Genomic DNA, 14301 nt, shown 5'->3' with positions numbered 1-14301 from the left:
TTGTCTGATGGCGGCCATTCTGACAGGTGTGAGATGATACCTCATTGTTGTTTTCATGTATTCTTGATGACTTTCTGATTTTCCTGAGAATCGGGAACAGAAATCTTTATGCCCTCATCCAGAAGCATCACACAGACACAGACTCTTAAGGAGATGATAACCTGGAAGATAGTACACTCAACCTTGGGGATAAAGGCTCTGTGTAAAGAAGCTTGGCCCCAACTAAGTCAAACCAAATTTTTATTAGCAGTGAGATAAGGCAATTGCACAGGTTCTGAACCACAGGCAAGGAAGGTATCTGATCCAATCAGTTGAGGCTCCAGCTGGTTCAGGCAACTACGTCCAAATAAAAGGTGACTTTCATAGATCAGCCATTGAGCCTGCCCCTCACATGGCAGCAGATATTACCCTACTACCTAGATGATACCATTCTGGCCCCACAGTGCATACATGACATGACAAAATAAAATGAAATTAGTTTACTTTTAGCTGGTGCTTTCTCTGTACAGCATTAGTATTTCAATCTTATCTTCAGACTCTTCAATTCATGAATAAGATTCTACTAATTTTAAAGAATGTCTCTTGTTAGAGGCTTGAAATTTAGATTCTTAAAATATTAATTAGCCATGGCATTGATGAGTTCACAACTTGGACTCACTTCTCTCTCACTCTGAGATCAAATTCACAATCAATAATATATACTCATTTAAGTGTACACTGTGATGAATTTTCATAGTTGTATGCAATCTTACAATCACTACAAAAAAATCAAGATATAAAAAAAAATTCCCAATATCTTTAAAATGTTTCTTGTGACACTTCATAGCTATCTCCTCCTCCAGTCCTGTCATAGACAATCACTGATCAACTGTCACTAGAAGTTATTTTTTTAAATTTCATATAAATGGAATAATGCAGATTGTAGTGTTCTGCATTTTATTTATTTCACTTAACATGACACACTTTTGAAACTTATCTATATTGTTCCATGTATTACTATTTTACTCTTTTTTGCAGGTAATACGGTTGGTCACTACAGTTACCAGTTGACGGACAACGAATTGTTTATAGTTTGAGATTATTAGGAAAAATGATATATTGAACATTGTGTTCAAGCATCTGTGTTTTCATTTTTACTGGATAAATACCTATAAACAGGATCGCTGAGTTGTATCATTAGTGTGTGCTTAATTTTATAAAAAATTACCTGCTATTTTCTAAATTTGTACTATTTTGCCCCCCAACAAGCAATGTTTGAGTTTCATGTCAACCCTTGGTATTGTCAGTTTTTTGAACTTTAGTAATTTTCTTGATTCTAATGTATATCTCATTGTAGCTTTCTAAATTTTCATTTTCTTGATAACTAATGTCATGGCTTGAATTGTGTCCTTTCAAAGAAATATTGAAATTCTAAGCCCCAGTACCTCCAAATGTGACTTTCTTTGGAAATATGGCTGTTGAAGATGTATTTAGTTAGCATGAGGTCATACTGGAGTAGAGTGAGCCTTTTATTCAATGTGACTGGTGTCCTTCTAAGAAAATGGCCATGTGAAGACAGAGACATACTTTTGTAAACAATGTCCTCTTAGCTGACTGTATGTTGTTTGAAATTGTCCTCATAAGGACTTCAATAAGATGAGATTTTAAAAGTATATTCAACAAATGTTCACTGTAAGAATAATATGCCATGCGCTAAAATAGACTATACATTCTTCAGTGCCACCTGAAGACACGCTCATTGCCCTCAAGAACACTTCTAGCACAATTAGATTGAGTAGGTTTATATCCAAATAAGAAGATGTATGCATAATTTAATATATGACAGAATAAAATAAACCTTGAGGAAGGAATTAATGACACAAGGATTCAAAGGAAGAGATATAACTTCTGGAGTTGGAGATATGAAATGGTTCATAAGAAAGTACTTCAGGTAAGGTTTGCAAGATGAGCAGAATTCTAGATGTTGAAGCCGAGAGGAAGGCAATCCTGCAATGTCCATCTGGAGGCACCGCTTCATGCCTGCAGAATACAACATGTACCAATCTGGACCCAGGTCCTCTCCCTCCTATTGTGCTAAATGGCATCAGTGTGAGAGTCTAAGGTTACAAACTTGAGATTTGTTTAACTCTTTCTCTTTCCCTCCTTTCAGCATTCAAATTATTCTTTGGGTTTATCTCAGGAACATCTCCTGACAGTCACTTTATGCCTTAAAGAGTTCAGTGGCTTGATTTCCCTCCCTCCTGTCTTCCCCTGTGGTATAACCAGACTTCAGAAGGTCCACAGTGATGCCTGTCTCCTCTTAATGATACCGCACTGTAACAGGGTTGGCAAACATTATGATATATTACTTCTGAAATAAGGTTTTAAAGGCAATACGCTTCTGTCTTTGACACCCTCTTATTCACTCTTTGTTTTTCTTGGATCACTTGCTCTGGAGTAAGCCAGTGGTTCTGCCATGAGGGCGTGTCATTAAGGTGTGTCTGAATTTAATATAGAACTTGATAAATAATAGCCCAAAGGATTGAAATACAGAGCATAGAGGAGAAGCATAGAGCAAAAAGCATAGAGGAGAACATGTATGAATTATATTTGAAGAGTAGTTTGACTGGGTTATAGAGGAGTGATTAGAGATCTTGTGGATAAATTAATTTAGAGATATATTGTAAAGATTATTGAGTGTGAGAAGGGATGAAGTTGGAACAAAATTTAATTACATTAAGATTAGGAATTTGTGTCATCCATTAGAAAAGAAGAACCTGAGGGAATAGATCAAAGAACTAATAACTTGAAAAGAAAAACAAGCTAGGAAAGGACACGTTCTACACAAAGATCCGGGCCCAAAGGATGCCTGTGTGTGTATGTGTGTGCATGTGTGTGCATGGGGGGGGACAGGGATATAGGAAGGGAATAGAAGTGTACAGGGAAGATCACCGATCATTCTTATACTAGGTAGAAAAGAAGTGGAAACAACAAAAGAATGCTTTAAGAAAATAGAAGAATGGCAGAGGTTAATTTGTCTTTCTCTTCAAGTCTAGCAAATCGAGCAGGAGTGACATGAGAAGAAAGGCAAAAACGTCGACATCTGACAAGTCTGGTCTGTATCCCAGTTTTACCACTTAGTGCCCGTGTATTGTTAGAGGTGTTAATTCCTATCTCTGAATTACAATTGTGTACAATAAGCACTGAGAGGAACACTGTCCTGGAGGCTAAATACAAGGAGATCAGCATATGCAGAGTACTGCCTCTTGCTGGCCATCAGCCTGCACGCCGGGAAAGCCAACGAAAGCGGCACAGGGTTTGCATTACAGGGGCTGCTTGTGACCAAGGCGTTTGGAGCTGCAATCTCTACCTACTAAATAAATAAGTGGATTAGTTTAAATTAGTATATGCACTTCTCTGCATAAAATATTTGTTATAAAAAGAATTTCTTCCCAAAGGCATTTGGCAGGGCTCATTCTGAAATTTCAAAACTCCTCATAATTTTTTTATAGCAAATGGTCATTATTAGTGTCTCAATTTCTAAATCATACAGCTGGTAATTTCACTATCCCTTGGGTTCGTGGTACTTTTCAATCTTTTATTTTTTTTTACTGCTCTCTACTTGATCTTCGCTGCCCAAGAGGTCAGAAACAGCATCTCTGAGAACTGAATGTACTGATAAAAAGGAGGCTAGAAGTCCTCCCCTTCCAATCGTAAACTGAGTCCGGGACAATGGTGATTGTTCTTTAGACCTTATTACTCTAATGGGACCACCCAGGTTTTGATTTAAATGGCAATGCTATTTATTTAGTAGAGAATATTTTTAGAAATTCGCATTTTCTATTAAACATAAAACCAATTATTTAATGTATGTATATATAGAATTTGATTTCTCCCTATCTACATACTTTTCAGGAAACTATCAAATTAAAATTTGAGAACACTAAAACTATATATGCAGATTGACCTCTATCACCAATGAACCCTAATAACAACAACGCATGAGCTCTACTTCTTTGCAAAGGAGCAGCAACCCAACACCTCATATTCTAGCTGCCTACAATGATGTAATAAAACAAATTATGAGACTTAGTGATTTATTAAAGGCTGGATATTTGAAAGCAGAAACACTAGTCCTTCCTTTTCAATGACTGTTGACTGAAATTTATTATTGATCATAAGGCACACATTCTTTTGTCAAGGAAAAGGTTAATGTCCACTCTGGCTACCTTCCCTCTCCATGAGAAATGGAGATACTCTCTTTATCAAAAGAGTCCTTATAAGCCTTTCAGTGACACATATTGGATTTTTACAGACTTTTAAAAAAAATTCTGTGTATAGATATATATAAAAAATAAAAATAAACTAATGGATGTGGTGTGGGTAAGATGGTTGAATTTTCTCCTGGCTTTCTCTTTTGTTAGTCATAATAAAAATGAGTTTTTGTTTTTGTTTTTTAATTCACAATTCACAACCAGGAGCAATAACATAAAAATCAATAAGCAAGAAGTTAGGGTCTCAAGCTACTAAAGTTGTGTTTCTAACACTCGCAAACAAAAATGCTCTTACTACTTCACATTTTGCAAGGCAAAAACCACACACACAAAAGGGATACTTAATGTATGTAAAATTTCTAAAAGTGGCACACAAGGAATTTTAACTGTAAAATTTACCAGTATATTGTCAAGCAAACACTTCTGATTAATCTTAAACAGTTACACCGTCCACTTACTGAGTTGTTTTACTGCTGTCCACTGTGCTATTATATTTTTACAGTGGCTCTTTTTTCCCCCAGTAAATAATAAATTATTTTCCTTTTATCTTTGACAAAGAAACTGCACTTTTTATGTACACAGTTATTTAAATATGAGCATAATATTTCCTGGTAAATCTTTTGTAAACTAAACCTCATTCAAGGAAGAGCTGGTAATGAGGGAAATTTAAAAGAAGAAAAAAAAAAAAAATGGTGCCTCATTCCCTCCCATTTTTCTTTTCTCCATTTCTCTCTGTGACCTTCTAATTCCTGTTTTTCACCCCCTGGCAAACAAATGTTCCATCTGTGGTATTCCATTTAAATGTGCCCCAGGCTCGAAATGCTCCCTGCATTTTCCTCTTCACTCTTACTCCTTCATTAGAAACACTATTATTTTATTTATAAGATTTTAGCAAACTTCTAGGAGAAAACAACTCCCTCTAAAGTAAGTCATGTTATGATGTAAATAGGAATGCAAATATTTCCTGCTTGTTATTACTTTAAAAAGATAATATTTCTGAAGAAGTATTTTACTAGAACACATAGAGAATGGGAAACTAGTTTTTTTTTCTGGGTCTTTCAGAGGTTCAGAGCTAATTAAGTTAATTAGATTGAAGGATATTTAATGACCTCTGCCATTCTCATGTCATCTGATTATTTTTGTTTTGTTTAAATTAAAAAATAGTTATTATAGTTTACATTCAATAATAGTCTCAGATACACAGCATAGTGGCTGGGTGAACAGGGGAAGGAACTGAGGACCACAAATGGTTACAAAATAGTCACAGGGATGTAGGTACAGCACAGGAAACATAGTCAATAATTTTCTAATTTCTGCATATGGTGTTAGGTGGACACCAGACTTATCAGGAAAGTCACTTTGTAAATAATGTAAATGCCTAACCACTGTCTTCTGACTCTTTAACTGTAGTCCTCGAATCTTTGCACACCATACTACATCACTGCAATAGTCCGGGCCAATGTAAAGTTTAGGAGAAAAAAAATATCATGTTTAAAATACTACAGAAAGATAAAATGTTTATTCACATTAGATTTTTTCCCGTTTAGACCAGAACTGTGAAATCTTGTACACTTTTTATATGGGGTCCTAGGGGATGTACCTGGCAGTTCTCAAACTTTACCATGCAGAAAAATCACCTCGACAGCTTGCTAAAATGTTACATTCCTCTCATCTCCTACAGCGTTTATTTTCTTTCTTTCATTTCTTTTTATGATTCTTCCCCCTGGGTTCCCTTCCGCTCCCTTCCTTTGCCCCGCCTTTCACCCTCCCTTGCTCCCCATCTGATTCCATAGATATCAGAGGGACCAGGATGACGGAATTCTTAACCAGCATCCCAGGTGATACAGAAATTTACCATCTCCAAATTATTCTTTGAGGTGACTAGAGAGTTTAATACCTTGTTTAACTAGGAGGCGAAAAGTTCAGAGAAGTTGCTACCTATTGTGGATGAATAAAATATGTATTGGTGGTTCTGCTCAGGAAAGGAATAGCTGTGTTTGTTCTTTGAAAATAGAGACAGACTCATCGACAGAGAGCAGGCAGCGGTTCTGGTTGGAGGGTGTTGGGGGGGGTAAGGATTGAGCAAAAAAGTACAAAACAGAGAGAGAGGGATCTCATGGACGTGGACAACGGCGTGGGGACTGCGTTGGGGGTGGAGGTGGAAGAGGGGATAATGGGTGATGGGAAAAATAAACTAAAACAAAGCAAAATTTACTCAAACAACAACACAAAAGAAAATATAATGATTTTAAAGGAAAACAAGTGGCGAAAAAATATTTCGGAAACTCTGCAAAAGTGGAGGGCTGCACACAGACCCGCTTTAAATGTTTTTCTCCTGAATTTTGCTTGATAAACGTCATCAAGCGGAAACAATGATACAAACACAACTCATTATCGGGTTTTCTTTCTTCATATCCATCAATCTCCAAACAACTGTGTTTAAATCACGGGCGATCGCAAGTGCAGAGAAAACTACACAGTTTGGGGGTTTCCAGTAAATCAGTTCTGCTGGGAGCATCAGTGTGCCTTTTCCTCACTGTGAGAGTGAAGTCAGCGACCAGCCCTCCTTAATGCTGGACCAAAGCGAACAAAGAGAAGGTGGCGGGGTTGCCCAGCTGGCAGAGTGCTGGGTACTCCGATGAAGGCAGGGAAGAATGGACTAACTGGTTTCCAATGTGGTCAATCTCTATTGACAATTTAAGCAACACACTCTTAGCAAGAAACGTTGTAAAATTGTTTATTCTTACAGAACGGCTGTTCTTTATATGTTTACCAGAAAACAGGCTGTGGGTTTAGAACTTGGCAGAATGATGGGTACTCTACTTTTCAGAGACTAGTCCATAAATTTCCACAACAGGTTTGGTAGAAAAAGGAGATTAAAGCTCCGTCTCTCATAATAAAATCGGTAAGTAATCAAGCAGATAATCAGTTTCTCATTTTAGTTAAATCAAGTCAACTTCAGTGAGCTCTGCCGCATCTAGTTGAGTCTGAATTTCAAAACATTAATTGGCTTGTTTAAAAACGTATGTTCACTAAAATTTATATCAAAATTAGAGAATAACTCTACCCCATCACTGCTCAAAAATATTATTTTTCTTCTAAAAAACTAAAGAAAAAAATTGAAGTTAAAGGGGATAAAAAAATAACATTTATAAATAACGTGAGTACAGTGACATTTAAGCATTTCCTAGCCATGCTTATCACCTGATTCTTAAATATACAGGCTTTTTAGGGGGATGGGGAAAAAAAGTTGTATAAAATTCTACTTACAGCCATTTGAGGATACAAATAGAAAAATGTTTTTCTCAATGATTTCTGATTTCATTTAAAGGATCTCTAGTTATCTTACAAATTGGAAGATATATTACTGTCCTGCACACCAGTTCTTAAAGAAACCATGCTTTAGACTAAAAAGCAGACATCTATCAAAGGTAATTTTCCTAATGCTATGAAATTAGGGTGTACGTCTATGGAATCAGGAGCCCCTGTCTCAGCGAGAAGTACTTCATGCGCATAGAGAAGCTCTCTTGTGAGATTTCTTCAGTCTCAACTATCATTTTGATTGAGACTTTTCTAAACCCTCAGAATTCTATGTGATTTACTAGTTGATTTGGGAAATGTATAAACTTTTTGTATATATATCTGGGTATGTATATATGCATGCATGTATGTATGTATGTATGTATGTATTTGTTCATCTGTCCATCCGTCCACCATCCATCCATCCATCCATCCATCCATCCATCCATCCATCCATTTATCTATCTATTTATCTATCCATCTAATATTCTACACTCAATGTCAATATGTGTTTTTTCTTTCATACCACCAAGCAGTTCTTGGATACTAGCTAGGTGTCCTACAATTCAACTCAATTCAGACACTATCTACCTGTACGTAACGCTGGATCCCCAGGTTGAGTGCTCATTCCTACAAAACTACCCACCCCACGCCCTTCAAGGAAAGTCACAAGTCCAGTGCCTCTGTGCTTCTGATTCATCTGCTACAGATTGGGGATTTCAATGGCCCTCTCCTTAGATTCAATTAATTTACTAGAGCAACTCACAGAATTCAGAGAAACATTTTACTTACTAGATTACGTGTCTATTATAAAAGGATGTGGTTCAGGAACAGCAAGTCAGAAGCAATGCATGGACAAGGTATGGGGAAAGGGCATGGTGCGTCTGTGCTCTGAGTGCACCACTGTCTCTATTCCCCACATGTTCACCAACACGAAAGCTCTCCAAACTTTAGCTCTTTGGGTTTCTATGAAGGCTTCGTTACTTAGGCAAAATTAACTTAATAATTATCCATTGTCAGTAGATTTAACCTGCAGCCCCTCTTCCCTTTTCAGGAGGGCGGGGGTGTTGGGACTAAAAGTTCCAACCCTCCAAGCAAGACACTAATTCCTCTGGCAGCCAGTCCTCACTCTTAGGTGCTTTCAGAGCGTCGCCTCGTTAGCAGAAGCTCAGGTGTGCTTGAAGGGGGTTTGTAATGAACAACAGGACACTTGCACAGCTCTCACCAAGGATTTTAGAAGCTCTGTGCCAGAAAGAGGGAAAAAGACCCAATGTATATTTTTATTATAAATTGCAATATTACACTATCATTTACCTATTTATACAATATATTTCCATTAAAAAGATCATTAACCCTGACTGGTTTGGCTCAGCAGTTAGAGCATTGGCCCTCAGACCTAAGGGCTGTGGGTTCAACTCCCAGTCAAGGGCATGTACCTGGGCTGCAGGTTTGAACCCTGGCCCTAGTCGGTGTTGTGCAGGAGGCAACCAATCAATGTGTCTCTCTCACACTGATGTTTCTCCCTCCCTCTCTTTCTTTCTCCCTTCTTCCCTTCCACTCTATCTAAAAAAAACAATGGAAAAATATCCTCAGGTGAGGATTAACCAAAAAAGAAAATAAAAATAACAAAACAAATAATATAAAAGATCAAAAGCTAGAATCTCTTGTGTTTTATATGAGGTTTCAGGCATCAGGTGGTTTGCAAATAAGATACCATTTGTGGTAGGCTGAGTAATGGCCTCCTAAAGATGTTCATGTCAATCCCCAGAATCTGTAAATATTTTATCTTACAAGGTAAAAGAGACTTTGCACATGTGATAAAGTTAAGGATTTTTGAGATGAGCGAGATTATTCTGGATTATCTAGATAAGCCTAGTACAATCACAAGAGTCCTTATAAAATAGGGGCAGGAGAATTCAGAGCGGAGACGGAGATGTGATGATGGAAGCAGCGGTTGGAGCGGTGCATTGCCGCAAGGGGACCAAGAGCCACGAGCAGGCGGCCTCTGGAGGCGAGAAGAGCAAGGGACAGATTCTCACCTGGCGGCTCCAGAAAGTGTCCAGTCCTACTGACACCTTGTCAGCCCCGTGAGACCGCTTCACAGTCTTTTCACCTCACAACTGTAAGATAATGAATATGTGCTTTTATAAGCCATTAAGTATGTGTTCATGTGTGATATCAACAACTAGAAATTAGCAATTAGGAAACCAATACACTATTCATAGGTATCAATTTCCAAAATTTTAAGAGAATGAAATTTTGCATTTTCGTGTCATCTTGGAACACAATCCTCACAGAGGGATGGGTCTCACTAAGAAGGGTGGACTCTTACTAAGAGAGATTGACAGCTGGACAGGATACTGCTGAACATTATTAAGTCGGAACTGCAATGCTAATGTATGCAAATTAGCCTCTGAATTTTAAAAAGACATTGTTTAAAGAGAGAATGTACCCTTAAATATTATTTTTAGAATAATTTCAAATTTTGAAATAGGATATATTAATAAAATTTTTATATTACCTTTAGTTATGTCTCTGATTTAAAATGCACACTTCTTAATTGACAGATAGCACAGGGAGTACATTAAACAGTGAAAGCAAATCCCCAGACTCAAACAAAAGGGTCCTCAGTTGCCTCTTGGTCTCTCTATAGTCCCTACAAAATTTCATGTTCTGATTTGTGACCCAGAAGTATATCCTCATGTCCACATATCCACATGGCAGCCTCCTGTTATGGACTCCAATCTCAGGGCTGGGGGAGTCCTATCAAATTTCAGTGAGTGTCTCCACCCCGCCCCGAATACCAAACATGCTATGCACAGGATCAGTCCTCAGGAACTTTACAAAAACGTGATGCCTGAGCTGTAGCTCATTCTGATTTAATAGTAATTTTCTGGCAACTGATCCCAGGAATATGGATTTCCTTGAGAAACATTATTTTTCCATACCCAACCCCAGCTTAATAAGCATGGTTATGTAATACTTTAATAAGTTTGTCTATACGTTGTGTTTAAATCACTATTCTATGCACTGTTTGGGGATAGAGAGAGGAACACGATTTAGTAACTGCTTCAAAGAGAAAAGAAAGTTATAAAGAATTGACTATAATAAAAGTGAGACATAAGTAATGCTATGCAAAAGTACTAGCGTGTGCTCTCAGAGTGATGATTGAACATGCATCAATTCTCATGGGCAAAACTGAAGACAGTTCCCCAGAGCAGTAAAGGTTAAGTTAGACCTGGGAGAGTGTGAGGTGATATGGCCTCAGGCTCAGGAATCAGAAAACCTTGAATTTGAATGTACAACTCCATCTTGATGCTTTCTCTTTGATAAAATTCAATTTCTCCTAAGAAAAAGAAGGGCAAATGAGGTAACACATTGATTAATGCATGCAAAGACCTTAAGCCAACTCCTGGCACATGGCAAGCTTTCAGAGAATATTAATGCATGATGATGATGTTGATGATGATGATGATGATGGTTATTATGATAATGATGAGAAACAAGGACAGGAGAATTAAGACTTCAAACCATAAAGATCTATTCTTAATTTATCTCTGCCAATAACTTCAACAATTCCTTCTCCACCTACACACACACACACACACACACACACACACACACAACTTGGAGAGGTGTTCACTAAACACTATGTTAGAGGTCAGGATTAAAAAATGAATGCTGTATAAAAGTAGCATGTCTCCTGCTGCTATAGAACTTATGTCTAGTGGAAAGACACACAAATGAAAGTCAATTTGTAAGAGTATTAAGTGTAATAAAAAAGAGTTATCTTGTGCTATGAAATCCTATAATGGGAAATTTTAGAGCCAATCAGGGTGGCCAGAGAAGAATCTCAAGGAACTGACACTTGAACTAAAATATAAAGGGGTAAGTTGTAATAATTTGGACAAAGAAGGCAGGAAAGGGCATACCAGTAAGAGAAAATTGAATATGTAAAGGCCAGACTGAATGACTTCTGTCAGAGAAAGGGTAGGTTTGTGTCCAATGAGAAGAATGCAGAGAGCAATTTGAGATCATGCTGGAAAATAAATAAAGCTCAGACTTCACAGCCCATTAGAGATCATGTTAGGGATTCTGATCTTCTAAGAATATCGGGAAGTTATTGAAGTGTGTAAGTAGATGACCTAAATGATCATAATCACATTTGGAATCTATTACTCTATGTGTGCACAGTGAAAAGAACAGTTTAAAGGGTTCCAAAGTAGAGTCTAGGACCAGTTAAGAGACTATTTGCAGTGGTCCAGCTGAGAGATGATGGCAACTTAGACTACAAGTGGGATTGATGATATAAGGAAGCAAAAATATAGATATAGATATAGAAAGATAGATATGCAGATAGATACAGATACAAATACAGATGTTAGATATATATGTATATATATACACACACACACATACATACATATATAGATATTGATATTCTTATAACTGGATTTGTTGATGAAAAAGAGGTGTAAAGGATGATTCCAAAATGTATGGTTATCATAACTGGATAAATGGAATTGCCTTTGTCTCAAATAGAAACAGATTAAGAACTTTATTGCTTGGGAGAGATCATCACGAACTCAGTTTTTTAGGTATTGCTTCGGAGGCGCCCTTGAGATGTTGTTTTCGGCAGTTCAATATGTCAGTTGAGTGGTTGGAGGACACAGTGTAAGGACGATCTGGTTATATGTGGCAGTTGAAGTGATGGGTGGAAAGAGATGATCTGGTGAAAAGTGAAGAATGAGAGAAGTGGGAAACCTAGAAATGAACCTTATGGAAGGTCCAGTACAGGTGGTGAGATAATGAATTTTTAGGGGAATCATGCTGACCTGGTTTCAAGTGTAAGTACAGAGAAAAAAAATCACTGGAATCCATTCAAAGATGTGTCTTTTCCAGACAAGTTGAAAAAAATAAAATAAAATAATGCAAGTTTCCAACAGTGGTAAAGAGTATGATGAAAATGCTCACCATGAAATGTCAGGTCGATGAAGAAAACGTGAGGAAAGAGAATGCACTTAGAGGGGAGGTAGACGTGCCAATGAACACGTGGCGGTGCTCTGGTGCATGCCAAGGCCCCTGGGTATCTCACACATATGCCAAGGCACGTTGTTTGACTGGGTGGCGAGTCTGCCTATCCTTAGAGAATAACTGGAAAAGAAGGAATTTTAAAGGTCAAGTTGGCCAGAATGTAGCAGGATTACAAGACAACTCTTTCTAAAGGTTTTGACATCTTAACACTGAGCCATGAAAACATTGACTAGTTAGCGCATAAGAACCGGTCTGTATTCCTAAAGAACAGTTTTACATTCTTTCCTTACTTTCTCTGTTTTTCAGAAAAGTTTGGATAACGTTAAGGCTAGACATGCATGACTTAGGAAATATTTTTATTTTATTTTATTTTTTTATCACCATTTTTCCCCTCTATGCCCTTTTCCACCTCCACCCCTGCCTCCCACAATCACCACACTGTGCTCCATGTCCATGAGCTCTCTTTCTGTCTTCTTTTCTTTTTTGCTCAATCTCTCCACCCACCCCCAACAGCCCCCACCACCAGAGCTGTCTGCTTGCTCTCTGTCTATGAGTCGGAGAGAAATATTTTTATACAACCACTTCAATTTACTGATGTAAGCTGTCTGGGAGTAATAAATGGACGTATAAAATGTGAACAGCCTATGGCAGCAAATGAAAAATTCAGAAATAATGCTGTAATGGAGATGACCTCCGTGAACATTGCAAAGATGTTTTAAAGTGCAGTCATGAGTGTATTTCTCAGATTTAAGAACTACTAGTCAAAAATACTACCATGTCAGGTTTGGGTTGGAAGACATCTCACCCATCTGGTGGATATATAGATGAGAGATCAAGAAGGTTTTTTAAATGTCTTTTTCCTTTTTTAACTTAAGCTGTAAGATTTTTATTAAAAATGAACTCATTTTAGTAATATCCACCAGAGGAATATGGAGCCATAAATCTCAGGGTAAGTTAGCATAATACAACCACAGAGTATGAAAAGAATCAGAGAGCTTTGATACAGAATTGAATAGGTTAGCCAATCTTTCCATTTGGGTTCAACCTCGCAAAAAAATGTCAAGGTACCCTACTGGGTAATTTTACCAATAGTCTTGGGAAATTTAATTCTATGTACTAATGGCAGGTTCCATACATGATTATATTTTTTCCTTTCTTGGGTTTTACTTGGCCAATGGACAATTACTTTTCCTCTAAAATTGCTTAGTGTTTTGCTTGTTTGTTGTTTATTTTTAGGTGTAGAACTTATTTTGCCTCTACTCCTGTTTTTGTTTGTTTATTTAAAGCAACATTAGCTCTACGTTTTGTGAAACCCATAATTATCCCCTTATTCTAAAACAGTAGAAATTCTCACTGGTTCAAATAATAGATTGAAAACTTGTTTTCTTGTACTGGGATATGCCATTGCAACAAGTAACCACAGGTAACCAAGCTTGTAAAACTAAAATAATTAAGTTATTTGCAAATAGTACTGTCCTGTAGACACAGAATCCAACAGGAAAAAGCCCTGTAACATTGAAGAGCCTAAAAGTAAAAAAATGGGAAGAAAGGATGTCTCTCAATGAAAAGAGTTGAGAAAGGCTCTTCATACTGATAGTAAGAACTAAACTGACCGGAGCAGTTTCATTATATACCTTTTAGCATAAATTACTATATTGTACAACTCTAATAATAATACCAAATAATTTTAAATAAAAATAAATTCTAAAGACAT

Source organism: Molossus molossus, unplaced genomic scaffold, assembly GCF_014108415.1.
Source record: "Molossus molossus isolate mMolMol1 unplaced genomic scaffold, mMolMol1.p scaffold_m16_p_11, whole genome shotgun sequence".
Lineage (NCBI taxonomy): Eukaryota > Metazoa > Chordata > Mammalia > Chiroptera > Molossidae > Molossus > Molossus molossus.
The sequence above is the reverse complement of the archived record's forward strand: the minus strand, read 5'-3'. Positions refer to the sequence as shown.